This window comes from Dendropsophus ebraccatus, chromosome 3, assembly GCF_027789765.1.
Source record: "Dendropsophus ebraccatus isolate aDenEbr1 chromosome 3, aDenEbr1.pat, whole genome shotgun sequence".
Taxonomy (NCBI): Eukaryota; Metazoa; Chordata; class Amphibia; order Anura; family Hylidae; genus Dendropsophus; species Dendropsophus ebraccatus.
The window spans coordinates 107,694,862-107,708,246 of record NC_091456.1 but is presented as its reverse complement, the minus strand read 5'-3'; positions in this window follow the sequence as shown (position 1 = coordinate 107,708,246).

Below are 13,385 nucleotides of genomic sequence, written 5' to 3'. Positions count from 1 at the left end.
CCAAATCAGCTGAAATAGCAATTCTAGCCATAGTCAAATAGATATAAAGCAGACATTCCGTGGGTTTCCTCGGGGTACTCTGGTTTCCTCCAACACTCCATAACATAGAGATGGGTGAACCTAGAATTTGGATTGTGGGCCTTGGTGGGAGCAGGGACCAATGAGAACAATGAAAAGCTATGAAAAGGTGCTGCGGAATCAGTTGGCGATATATAAATACAGTAATGATTATTTTTATTATTAAAGTAACCTGTGGTGCCAGCCTTCCTCCCTTGGAGAGGCGTTTAGTAGCCTATGCAAAGAGCTGCTTTGGGCCCATTTTTTGGCCAGTGGAGAGGGTTGTCACACACAGGGGGAACAGACATCTCTCGGTTAAGGCAGAAGAACTACAAACAATAGGAAACATTTCAATGGCTTCTTGTCACAAATTATCTGATCCCAAAATTCCGGACCAAACACAGAAGATGCTTTGGAATTGTACTGTATATCAACTATATCATTTTTTTTATTTTTATTTTTTTTAGAAGCAACCATCCTTTGGAGCTTCTTTGAATGAAAATTAATGTTATCCTGCAGAGGGGCATAACAATTAAAGTTAACATTCAATGTATGTGATTTGAACCCATCTGACTAATATCTAGTCTAATGCTGATACGCATTAGAATAGACATTAGGGGAGGCTTAGTATCGCAAACGCTGCATACAGCAGTACCAGTGAAAACTAACTGTGCAGGGACCAGGGCTTGTGCAGCCCTGCAGTTTCAGACACAGGCATTGGTGGTAGCAAAGGAGTCATGTCGCCCATTGCCACTGCCGCTCAATGTGTAAACAAAAAAGTTACATAGGTATATTACAAAGTTATAACTTTATGAAAGAAATGTAAAAGAAAATAATTTTTATACACCACAATACCCCTATATTGGTGTATATTGGTGATGTGTATAACTTTTTGGGGGCAATACAATACTTTAATAAAATTTTTCGACGGACTTCTCCTTTAATCTCCATATAGGGATATGGACTGAATTGCAGGAGACTGCCAGGTTGCTATCTTTAGGGGCAGTCCTGGTGTAGGCGATAGCTGGCCCTGTGGGTCTAGAGATACTAGTTCAAAACACCAAGGGATCAGGCAAGAGGGGAGTCTTGGTATGGGTTGCATTAAGGACTGGCAGAGTTTATGAGAGGGTAAGCAATAGACCAGTGTAGGTAGCACAGGTTCAGTACACAGGGACAGGCTAATATCAGTCATGGGTATTCAGAAGAGTACACTACAGCTGACAGGGGCAAAGTCAGATAACAAGAAAGGGTCAAACACAGCAACAGATCAGCAGCAAACTAGGAACCACTGGTTAGTGAAGCTGATTATTATACCAGTTCAGTGTTACTCATTGGCTGGGAAAGCATTTAGATGTGTCCTTAAAGGGGAACTCCAGGTTGTTCTGTATTGTGTTTCTGTCCTTCCTGGTTGAGCAGTTCCCAGAATGCAATGCTTTCCCTTAGCTGATCATCACAGTCCTCCACCCATCACAAATGAGTAAAATTAGTGCTGTACCTGCTTCTGGCCATTCAGAGATGGTGGATCAATCAGGGGATTGGGGGATCCAGCCAAGCCTTGTGTGAAATAACGCCCTGCCCCCTGTCTGCATCATCAGCCTGTCCTCAGCAAACACACACAATGTGAGACAGAGGCATGGAAGATTTGTCTCCTAAGGTGGGAGAGCAGAAGGAGCAGGAGGCAATGTGAATTGGCATGGAAGCCATTTTTTTTTTATACTTCTATCAGCTACCAAGTGTGGCAGAACCGCACAGATACGGTAAGACATTGTATAGACACATCTATAAAACTTTTAATGGACTTTTAATAGAAAACAAGTTTTTCTTATCCAGAGTTCCCCTTTAAGTATGAAGGAGCCCATGCACCCTAAGGAGAGAGCTGAACCATTGACCATTAGGGGCACCGTTACAACTATACACTCTTTCAAATCAAGCAAACCTCCAAAGTAGTACTGGGCCGATTTTACATAGAGATCTATGCTTTTGCAACTTTAGTACCTACAACCTTCGCGTTGCCACTTTACACTTTACAACCTTCGCGTTGCCTTGTTTTAGGAATCAGTTGCCATATTCCAAGACCATAACTTATTTATCTTTCTCTTAATGCAGCTGTGCGGGGCCTAGTTTTTTTTACAGAAAAAATGTCATAGCGATAGCTGAGCTCCTGTGGTATGTGGCATGCCCACTTATCCTAGCCCCACCATAAAAAGACAGAGAAAGGTCTAAGAAAGATCTAAACTTGTTCCTCTTCTCAGCTCAGGGCCATTGCACAGGAACAATCCAAACCCTGGGGATATCTGGAATGTCAGAGACACAGAAAAAGTAATAATATACTTACCAGCTCCTGACCACCAGAGTGTATCACAGCCACGCTAACACTCTCAGAGCTGAGAGCAGTGGTTGGGAGCTTAGGCAAAGTACAGGGAGAGAAAGAGGCCAAACTTCAAAATAAAGCAATTTTGATAATGTAAAGTAATCTCAAAATTGCTTTCTTTTGCATTCTTTATTATCTAACAAAAGTTTATGTGATGAGAACACCCCTTTAATAGCCGTCATAAAAGTCATATCAGCGGTCATTAAGTGGTTAAACTCAGTAAAACTGGATAACGGAGCATAATCAGGCATCTACAAGGCTGAAGCATAATATAGGACAGCACTTACTGCAATTGGCCACAGAGCAAGTGCAATCCATTAACTAATCTCTGGGTGGAACAGAAACATGGTAGGTAAAAGGCTAGAAAAAGCAAGCAGATTTTTTGGTAGCTGTGTGCGCGAGTAATTTGGGCTGTGTGCGCATCTAGCTGCATTTATCTGCATTTCACTGTTAAAATTACAGTATGCTTCATTTTGATGTACAGAAAAATGAAGTTAAACACACTTTTGTGTAAGTTAATAAAAAATGTATATGGAAACAAAAACGCAGTATGAACCCAACTTTAGGCTACTAAGTATACACACATGGTGAACTTAGACATGAAAACCAAGAAAGTTCGGTTCCAAACAGACAGTTTTGGGTACAATTTAATAGAACTGTGCAATACTTAGTACCAGTGTTGGACTGGAGTACCTTGGGCCCACCTGGGAATTTGATTCTTGGAGCCCACCCTACATACACCAGATATAACCAGCGCCAAACCTTTCACATTGCTATAGCGACTTTGCACAGAGCTGTGTATGTGACCGGCGATGCTCATTGACTTCTAGTAACTTGTCAGTCACTTACATGCAGACAGCACAGCTGCCACTTAACCCCTTAAGGACAGAGCCTGAAATGGCCTTAAGGACAGAGACAAATTTTATGAATATGACCAGTGTCACTTTATTCATTAATAACTTCGGGATGCTTTTACCTATCCGGCTGATTCTGAGATTGTTTTCTCGTGACATATTGTACTTTACATTTCTGGTAAAATGGAGTCGATACTCATAACGAAAAAATTGTGAAAAAATGCATTTTTCAAACTTTGAAACCTTTCTGCTTATACAGAAAATGGTTATGCCACATAAATTATATATTAAATAGCATTAGCAACATGTCTACTTTATGTTGGCGGCATTTATTAAACTATGAAACACGAACTGGAGAGAATGGAACCGCTGCACATCCTATCTATGGCTGATACTAATGCCGCTAGGCCTATATTAAAAATCAACACCAGAGTGTCTGTATATGAATTGATCAAGCCATATTGCCCCGTGTACCACCGCGCAGGTCCTCTGGTCCACACGGGTCCCTACGCTAACTCCACACCGTGTCGGTCAGCGACCGCCAACCCCGCAAAGCGTGCACGTGCAGGGAAGGGAGGCCATGGAACGGCCCTGCAACCCCAATGTCACAGGACCAGACCCAAAAAGCCCCACCAAAACCCAGCCAGCACCACCGGCGGGGAAAGCTGCCCCCAAACGACACAAGTATGGATATGGTATTACACTTACCATTGCTGCTCTCACAGAATGGGGAAGACATAGGGTCCAGACATGTGAGCACAGGCATATCCTGCTAATTTTGGTCATGTGGGTCTTATAAAGGAGTGCTAGCTGTTATTAAACTATATTTCATTTTTTTTAGACAATAGGAAGCTTAAAACATTAGCAGCAATTTTCCAAATTTTCTGTAAAATTTCAAAATCAGATCTTTTTAGGGACCTGTTCAGGTTCAAAGTGTATTTGAGGGGCCTGTATGTTAGAAAGCCCCACAAAGCACCCCATTTCAGAAACTGCACCCCTCAAACTCTGCAAAAGCACATCCAGAAAGTTTTTTAACCCTTTAGAGGAGTCACAGAAATAAAAGCGAAGTGTGTAAGAAATTTGAAAATTTTTATTTTCTGTGCAGAGATTTGTAATCCAATATCTTTCATAATGATAAACCTATTAGCAGAGAAATGCACCCCAATATTGATTGCCCCGTTTCTGCAGTTTATAGAAATGCCCCATATGTGGCCCTATTGCGCTATTTGACGCAACCACAAGCCTCAGATATAAGGGAGCGCCTAGTGAATTTCAACACCTCCGTTATATTTGGTCATTTTTGACCGTACCACTTCAGGTTGGCAGAGGCTCTGGGGTGCCAAAACCTAAAAAACACCCCTAAAGGGACACCATTTAGAAAACTGCACCCCTCAAGGAATGTAACAAGGGGTGCAGTGAGCATTTGGACCCCACAGGTGCTTCGCAGATTTTCAGAACAATGTGGTGTAAAAAAGGAAAAATTCTATTTTTTACACTAAAATGTTGTTCTAGCATTCATTTTTCATTTTTACAAGGGGATAAAAGAAAAAAAAAACACCAAACATGTAGCGCAGTTTCTCCCGAGTAAGGAAATGCCCCACATGTGGACATAAAGTGCCAAGCGGGTGCAGGACGAGCCTCCAAAGGGAAGGAGCGCCAATTGGCCTTTGCAAGCTGGATTTTACTGGAATGGATTTCAAGGGCCACGTCGCATTCACAGAGCCCTCGTGCTGCCAAAACACTGGAAACCCCCCACAAGTGACCCCATTCTGGAAACTACACCCCTCAAGGAATCTAACAAGGGGTTCAGTGAGCATATGGACCCCACTGGTGACGGGCACAAATGTGGAACAATGTGACGTGAAAGGGAAAAATTTCATTTTTTCATTTTCACGGCACAAATGTGGCCGTCATCAAGGGGTCCATATCCTCACTGCACCCCTTGTTAGATTCCTTGAGGGGTGTAGTTTCCACAATGGGGTCACTTGTGGGGGGTTTCCAGTGTTTTGGCAGCACGAGGGCTCTGTAAATGTGGCATGGCGTTCATCATCCATTCTGGCCAAATCCAGCCTTCAAAATCCAAATGGCGCTCCTTCCCTTCGGAGGCTTGCCCTGCGCCCACATGGCGCTTTATGTCCACATGTGGGGTATTTACGGACTCAGGGGGAATTGCTCTACACATTTTGTGTGGTTTTTTCTCTTTTAACCCCTTGTGAAAATGAAAAATTTAAGGCTAAACCAACATTATAGTGTAAAAAATGTAATATTTCATTTTCACGCCATATTGTTCCACATTTGTGCCCGTCACCAGTGGGGTCCATATGCTCACTACACCCCTTGTTACATTCCCTAAGGGGTGTAGTTACCATAATGGGGTTACTTGTGGGGGGGTTCAACTGTCTTGGGAACACAGGGGCCTTTTAAATGCAACATGGCCCCTCGAAATCCATTCCAGCTAAATCCACCCTCAAAAAGCCAAATGGCGCTCCTTCCCTTTGGAGGCTTACCCTGCACCCACATGGCGCTTTATGTCCACATATCGGGTATTTCCGTACTCAGGGGAAATTGCTCTACACATTTAGTGTTTTTTTTTATCTTTTAACCCCTTGTGAAAATGAAAAAATCAAGACAAGATCAATGATTTAGTGTAAAAATTAAACATTTTTTACACTAAATGTTGGTCTAGCCTTGATTTTTTCCTTTTCCACAAGGGGTTTAAAAAGAAAGTGAACACAAAACGTGTAGGGTAATTTCCCCTGAGTACGAAAATACCCCACATGTGGATATAATGTGCCATATGGGCAGAGGGCAAGCCACCAAAGGGACAGAGCGCCATTTAGAGGCTGGAATGGAGGATGGAGGCCATGTCGCGTTTACAAAGCTCCTGTGCTGCCAGGACAGTAGAAACTCCCACAAGTGACCCCATTCTGGAAACTACACTCCATAAGGAATCCAACAAGGGGTACAGTGAGCATATGGACCCCACTGGTGACGGGCACATAAGTGGAACATGTGCCATGAAAATAAAAAATAAAATTTTTTCATTTTCACGGCCCAAATGTGGCCGTCACCAGGGGGCCATATCCCCACTGCCCCCTCGTTAGATTCTTTATGGGGTGTAGTTTCCAGAATGGGGTCACTTGTGGGGTGTTTCTACTGTCCTGGCCGCACAGAGGCTTTGTAATTGCATCATGGCATCCTCTAACGGGAATGGCGGCCATACCTATTTAGCTGGGAAAAAAGGGACCATTCTAATTTATTTGGGGGTATTAGGCCAATTATTAGTTTATAAGGTTGAAAATGACAGGTGTCCATCAAATTCAACCTGTGTTGATCCAGAGGAAGGCAAAAAAAAACCCTCGTAAGGCAGACGACAGTAGCCTCATCACAGGGGAAAAATTCCTTCCCGACTCCATAATGGCGATCAGAATAATCCCTGGATCAACGTGACCCCTGAAATAGGAATAAGGGACAGAATTTAGACAATGTAGATCTCCAATGACGTACGCCGTGGTCCAGGTGTCACACTGGAAAATGGTGTCCTTCCTGATCCCCCTGTTACGCCACAGTCTGCACTTCTTCTGGGGTCTCCTGTTTTCCAGTGTGGGGGACGTCACCTGGAAAATGTTGTCCTGGTGCGATATGGGGTCCTTCATATCCAGAAGCGCTGGGTCTACTCCATGGCTGCTAAATATTAGGGCTTTATTACTGCTTCTGATATTTCTGGATCGTGTCGCAAGCTACAGTAGCTCGGGCAGCTTGGGACCAGAAGAGGGGGTGCTGGTATAAAAGTTATCCCCGTACAGGTGGTAACCTTTATCCAGCAGTGGGAAGATCAGTTCCCGAACGATCTTCCCACTAACTCCGAGGATGGGGGGGGGGGGTGGCATCTGGGGGCTGGATTTGGGTGTCCCTTCCTTCATACACTCTAAGGGTACGTACACACTGCGGAATGGCGAAGGATAACCCTTTGTGCATTCCGCAGCTGGCACCCGCCGGCGGACTGATGGAGGCGCGCGTCTCCGCTCGTGTCACACTCCATTATATGCACGGGCGGATTCTGCCCTCTGTCCAATGTGTTCATTCTTTGGATGGACGACGGAATCCGCCCGTGCATAGAATGAAGTCTATGATACGGGTGGAGACGCTCGCCTCCATCAGTCCGCCGGCGGGTGCCAGCTACGGAATGCACAAAGGGTTATCCTTCGCCATTCCGCAGTGTGCACGTACCCTGGATCTGTAAGTGTGTCATGGCCGCGGCGGCGTCCCGTGCTCCGGGCCGCCGCCGCGACCGCCCTCTATCTGACGCAGCTGCGGGGGTCCCGGTGCAGGGACCTGGCGCTGCGGTCTGTTCGGCCCCGGGGGGCGCCTCACCTCGTCCCGCTCCGCTCTCCATCTGTGCCGGCCGGCGCGCGCGTCCCCGCCTCCTAGGGCGCGCGCGCGCCGGCTGTCTCAGATTTAAAGGGCCAGTCCGTCCCTAATTGGTAGTTGCACCCAATCACTCCCTATAAATCCTAGCATGCCCTGACCCTCGTGTTGGAGCCTCTACATGCTTCCCATAGCGTTTGGCCCAGCTTGCTGTTGTTCCTGACCTTAGTCCTTGTCCCTGGTTCCTGTCCTTAGTCCTTGTCCCTATCCTTGCCCGCTGCCTTCCCATTGTTCCTGAGTCCTGTCCGCCACCTGCGAGCACGCCTTCTGTACTCTGCCTGCACGATCTCCTGCCTACTGCTCCTGCCACGCCTCGCCTGCCGTCACCAGCAACCAAGCCAGGGGTAGCGACCTGGGGGTCGCCTGCCGCAGCAAGTCCATCCCGCCTTGCGGCGGGCTCTGGTGAAAACCAGCGGCCCCTTAGACTCCGCTCCCTGGTGAGGTTAGTGCCATCTCTGGTGACGGTCCAGTGGATCCACTACTCCAGGCGTTACAGTAGGCTCCAACCATGGATCCCGGCGAGGTGCCTGATCTCCGTGACGTCGCCAGAGTGGTCGCTCTACAGGCTCAACAGATCCAGCAACAGTCGCAGCAAATCCAGCAATTGACTGCCGCCCTACAGCAGCATACTACGGCCCAGCGCCCACCTGCAGCCACCTCGAGACTTCGATTGGCCCTCCCGAGTAAATATGGAGGCGATCCCCAAGTTGTGCAGGGGATTCCTGACTCAATGCACAATGCATATTGAACTGCTAAGTAGTCAGTTTCCCACCGAGCGCTCTAAAGTGGCTTTCATCATCAGCCTATTGGAGGGTAGAGCTCTGGCCTGGGCCACGCCACTGTGGGACCGTGATGATCCTGTTGCTGCCAATCTCCGGGCCTTCCTGGCCGAGTTTCGCGCCGTCTTCGAGGAACCTGCCCGTGCTACTTCAGCTGAGACTGCTCTCCTCAACATCTCTCAAGGGAGCTCCTCTGTTGGTGACTACGCCATCCAGTTCCGCACCCTGGCAGCTGAATTGGACTGGAACGAGGCCGCCCTATTAGCCACCTTCAAGAAGGGCCTATCCAGTCGAGTGAAAGACGTGCTCTCCGCCCACGACCTCCCTACATCTCTGAACGATCTTATCCTACTGGCTACCAGAGTCGACAACCGATTTTCCGAGAGAGAGGAGGAGGTCCGGCAGGAACGACGACTGAGCCTGCCCCGTCGCCATCCTCGCTTGGCACCGGTGTTCCAGAGTCCCGTTGCTCCTATGCCCCAGTCGTCTCCGGAAGTCCCTATGCAGGTGGAACGAGCTCGCCTTACGACTGATGAGAGAGCCCGCCGCGTGGAGCTAAATCTCTGTCTCTATTGCGGTGGCGCTGGTCACTACCGGCAGAGATGTCCCCAACGTCCTCAGCGTCCGGGAAACGCTCGCACCTAGGTCCGGTGGGAGAGGCCTCCCTAGGTGTGAATGCCACCTCTCCAAGGTTGATTATGCCCGTCTCCATCCAGACACCCTCAGGGCAAGTTTTCCAGACTACTGCCCTCATCGACTCCGGCGCTGCTGGCAGTTTCATTTCTGCTTCGTTGGTCCAAAGATGGCGGCTACCCGTGATCCAGCTAGCCCAACCCCGGTCTATCTCTTCGGTTACGGGGGAGATTCTTACCGAAGCTGTGCACTGCCAGACGGCACCCCTAGTCCTCCAGGTGGGCGTCCTACATCAGGAGAAGATCTCTTTCTATGTCTTGCACCATTCCTCTTCTAACATCCTGCTGGGTCTTCCTTGGCTGCAATTACATACCCCTAAGCTGGACTGGAGAACGGGGGAGGTTCTCAGCTGGGGCCAGGACTGTCATAACCTGTGTCTGAGATCTCTTCAACCCAAGTGCTCTACGAGGTCACCTGCTTATGTCAAGCCTCTATCCGGACTACCGGAGGACTACCAAGACTTTGCTGATGTTTTCTCGGCCAAGGAGGCGGACTCTCTACCACCACATCGGGCCTATGATTGCCCTATAGACCTTCTTCCAGGGGCTTCCCCTCCACGTGGTCGAGTATATCCTCTCTCTGTGCCCGAGACTGAAGCCATGTCCTCCTACATCCGGGAGAACTTACAGAAGGGCTTCATCCGTAAATCCACGTCTCCCGCTGGCGCTGGATTTTTCTTTGTTCAGAAGAAGGACGGTTCCCTCCGCCCATGCATAGACTACCGGGGCTTGAATAAGGTGACTGTTAAGAACCGCTATCCTCTTCCGCTTATTCCTGAACTATTCGACCGTCTTCGTGGAGCTAGGATCTTCTCCAAGCTGGATCTCAGGGGAGCGTATAACTTGATCCGTATTCGTAAAGGAGACGAATGGAAGACCGCTTTCAACACCAGAGATGGGCACTACGAATATCTGGTCATGCCATTTGGCCTATGCAATGCCCCAGCGGTCTTCCAGGAATTCGTGAACGATATCTTCCGAGACCTCCTCTATGTCTGCGTCATTGTCTATTTGGACGACATTTTGGTCTTCTCCCCGGACCAGCAGACTCATGTGGCGCAAGTGCGTCAGGTCCTACGAAGACTACGGGCCAATCATCTATATGCCAAGCTTGAGAAGTGCGTTTTCCATCAGCGCAGTCTTCCATTTCTTGGCTATATCGTCTCCGACCAGGGTCTACAAATGGATCCGGCCAAGCTCTCAGCTGTCCTCCTATGGCCACGCCCTGTGGGACTTAGAGCTATTCAACGTTTCCTTGGATTCGCCAACTATTATCGGCAATTCATCCCTCACTTCTCTACCCTGGTCGCACCCATCGTGGCCCTCACTAAGAAGAGGGCGGACCCCAGACATTGGCCTCCAGAGGCCGAACAAGCCTTCAATAGCCTTAAGTCTGCCTTTGCCTCTGCTCCTGCTCTAGTCCGCCCGGATGTCTCCAGGCCGTTTTCTCTCGAGGTCGATGCTTCTTCTGTGGGCGCAGGAGCCGTTCTCTCGCAAAGGGACACATCTGGCAAGACCAGAACCTGCGGGTTCTTTTCTAAGACTTTCTCCCCTGCCGAGAGGAACTATACTATTGGGGACCGTGAACTCCTGGCCATTAAGTTGGCACTGGAGGAGTGGCGTCATCTACTAGAGAGGGCTAAACACCCCGTTAACATCTACACGGACCACAAGAACCTCCTCTACCTTCAATCGGCTCAACGCCTCAATCCCCGGCAGGCCAGGTGGTCCCTCTTCTTCTCCCGGTTCAACTTTACCATCCATTTCCGTCCAGCCGAGAAGAATTTAAAGGCCGATGCATTATCCCGAGCATCCGATGTCATGGGGCAAGAGGAATCTCCTCGTCACATAATACCTCCCGACCGCCTAGTACCAGTTGCCACTTCTGCTCTGCAGAGACTGCCCCCCGGGAAGACTTATGTGCGCCCCGCACTCCGTAAACGCATCTTGAAGTGGGGGCATTCCTCTTTGGTGGCCGGGCATCCAGGAGCTCAAAAGACTGGGCAATTGATCTCCCGTCACTACTGGTGGCCCAATCTCCTCCAGGATGTCAAGGATTTTGTGGCCTCCTGTGCAGTCTGTGCCAGGAATAAGTCTCCCCGTCAAAGACCTGCCGGCCTACTTTTGCCCTTGCCAGTCCCGGACCATCCCTGGCACCACATTGGGATGGATTTCATCACAGACCTACCTCCATCCGCGGGCAATACAGTTATTTGGGTGGTGACGGACCGCTTCTCTAAAATGGCTCACTTCGTGGCTCTTCCTGGCCTACCCTCTGCTCCTCGTCTGGCTCAGTTGTTCTTCCGAGACATCTTCCGCCTGCATGGACTTCCTCTTCACATTGTGTCCGACCGAGGCTCTCAATTTGTCTCTAAGTTTTGGCGTGCCCTCTGCTGGACTTCTCATCGGCCTACCATCCCCAGACCAACGGGCAAGTGGAGAGAGTCAATCAGATCCTGGGTAACTACCTACGTCATTTTGTGTCCAGCCGCCAAGACAACTGGTCCGATCTCCTTCCATGGGCGGAATTCTCCTATAACCATCTGGACTCGAGTTCCACAGGCAAGTCTCCTTTCTATGTGGTCTACGGGCATCATCCTCGTCCTCCTCTGCCTCTCTCTCCATCCTCTGGGGTCCCAGCCGTGGAGGAGTTGTTATCTGACCTGCAGTCGATCTGGGAACAAACTCGACAGTCCTTACTCAAAGCCTCTGAACGCATGAAGGACCAGGCTGATAAGAAGAGGAGACCTGCCACGAATTTTCTTCCAGGTGACAAAGTCTGGTTCTCGGCCAAATATGTTCGACTCAAGATTCCCAGCTACAAGTTGGGTCCTCGATTCCTTGGTCCTTTCTCGGTGCTAAAACGCATCAACCCTGTCACCTACAAACTCCGCCTGCCCCCTACTATGCGGATTCCGAACGCCTTCCATGTCTCCCTCTTGAAGCCAGTGGTCCTCAACCGGTTCTCCGATCAGTCTCCGTTCTTTGTTCCACAAGCCGTCTCTGACGACGTCTACGTTGTTAAAGATATTCTGGCCATGAAAACTGTCAGAGGGAGACGATTCTTCCTGGTGGACTGGAGAGGATTTGGTCCTGAGGAGAGGTCCTGGGAACCCGAGGCTAACATCCTGGATAAAGATCTCATCAAGGGGTTCCTGCAGGCAAGAAAGAGGGGGAGGCCAAAGGGGGGGGGGGTACTGTCATGGCCGCGGCAGCGTCCCGTGCTCCGGGCCGCCGCCGCGACCGCCCTCTATCTGACGCAGCTGTCGGGGTCCCGGTGCAGGGACCCGGCGCTGCGGTCTGTTCGGCCCCGGGGGGCGCCTCACCTCGTCCCGCTCCGCTCTCCGTCTGTGCCGGCCGGCGCGCGCGTCCCCGCCTCCTAGGGCGCGCGCGCGCCGGCTGTCTCAGATTTAAAGGGCCAGTCCGTCCCTAATTGGTAGTTGCACCCAATCACTCCCTATAAATCCCAGCATGCCCTGTCCCTCGTGTTGGAGCCTCTACATGCTTCCCATAGCGTTTGGCCCAGCTCCCTGTTGTTCCTGACCTTAGTCCTTGTCCCTGGTTCCTGTCCTTAGTCCTTGTCCCTATCCTTGCCCGCTGCCTTCCCATTGTTCCTGAGTCCTGTCCGCCACCTGCGAGCACGCCTTCTGTCCTCTGCCTGTACGATCTCCTGCCTACTGCTCCTGCCACGCCTCGCCTGCCGTCACCAGCAACCAAGCCAGGGGTAGCGACCTGGGGGTCGCCTGCCGCAGCAAGTCCATCCCGCCTTGCGGCGGGCTCTGGTGAAAACCAGCGGCCCCTTAGACTCCGCTCCCTGGTGAGGTTAGTGCCATCGCTGGTGACGGTCCAGTGGATCCACTACTCCAGGCGTTACAAAGTGTACCATGAGGTACTCTCACAGAGTTTGTAGAATTTCACGCCATACCGTCATCTCTTATTGGGACGGTACTGGCGGAAAAGACGTGTCTGGGGGGCAACATACGCTACGCTACCCCCAGACACGTCACTGGATCATGAGGATGAATGGAGGAAAGAAGGATCCCCCCATTCATCCTCACTGGCTGTTTCGGTGTCAGAGGCAATAATAACGTATGCGTCCGACACCGAAAACACCTTGGGGGCCATCTTTATACGGGGATTGGTATATGGGGTATGTAAATGTGTAGTGGTGTAGTGTAAAACTTTATTCCATGTAGTGTGGTGT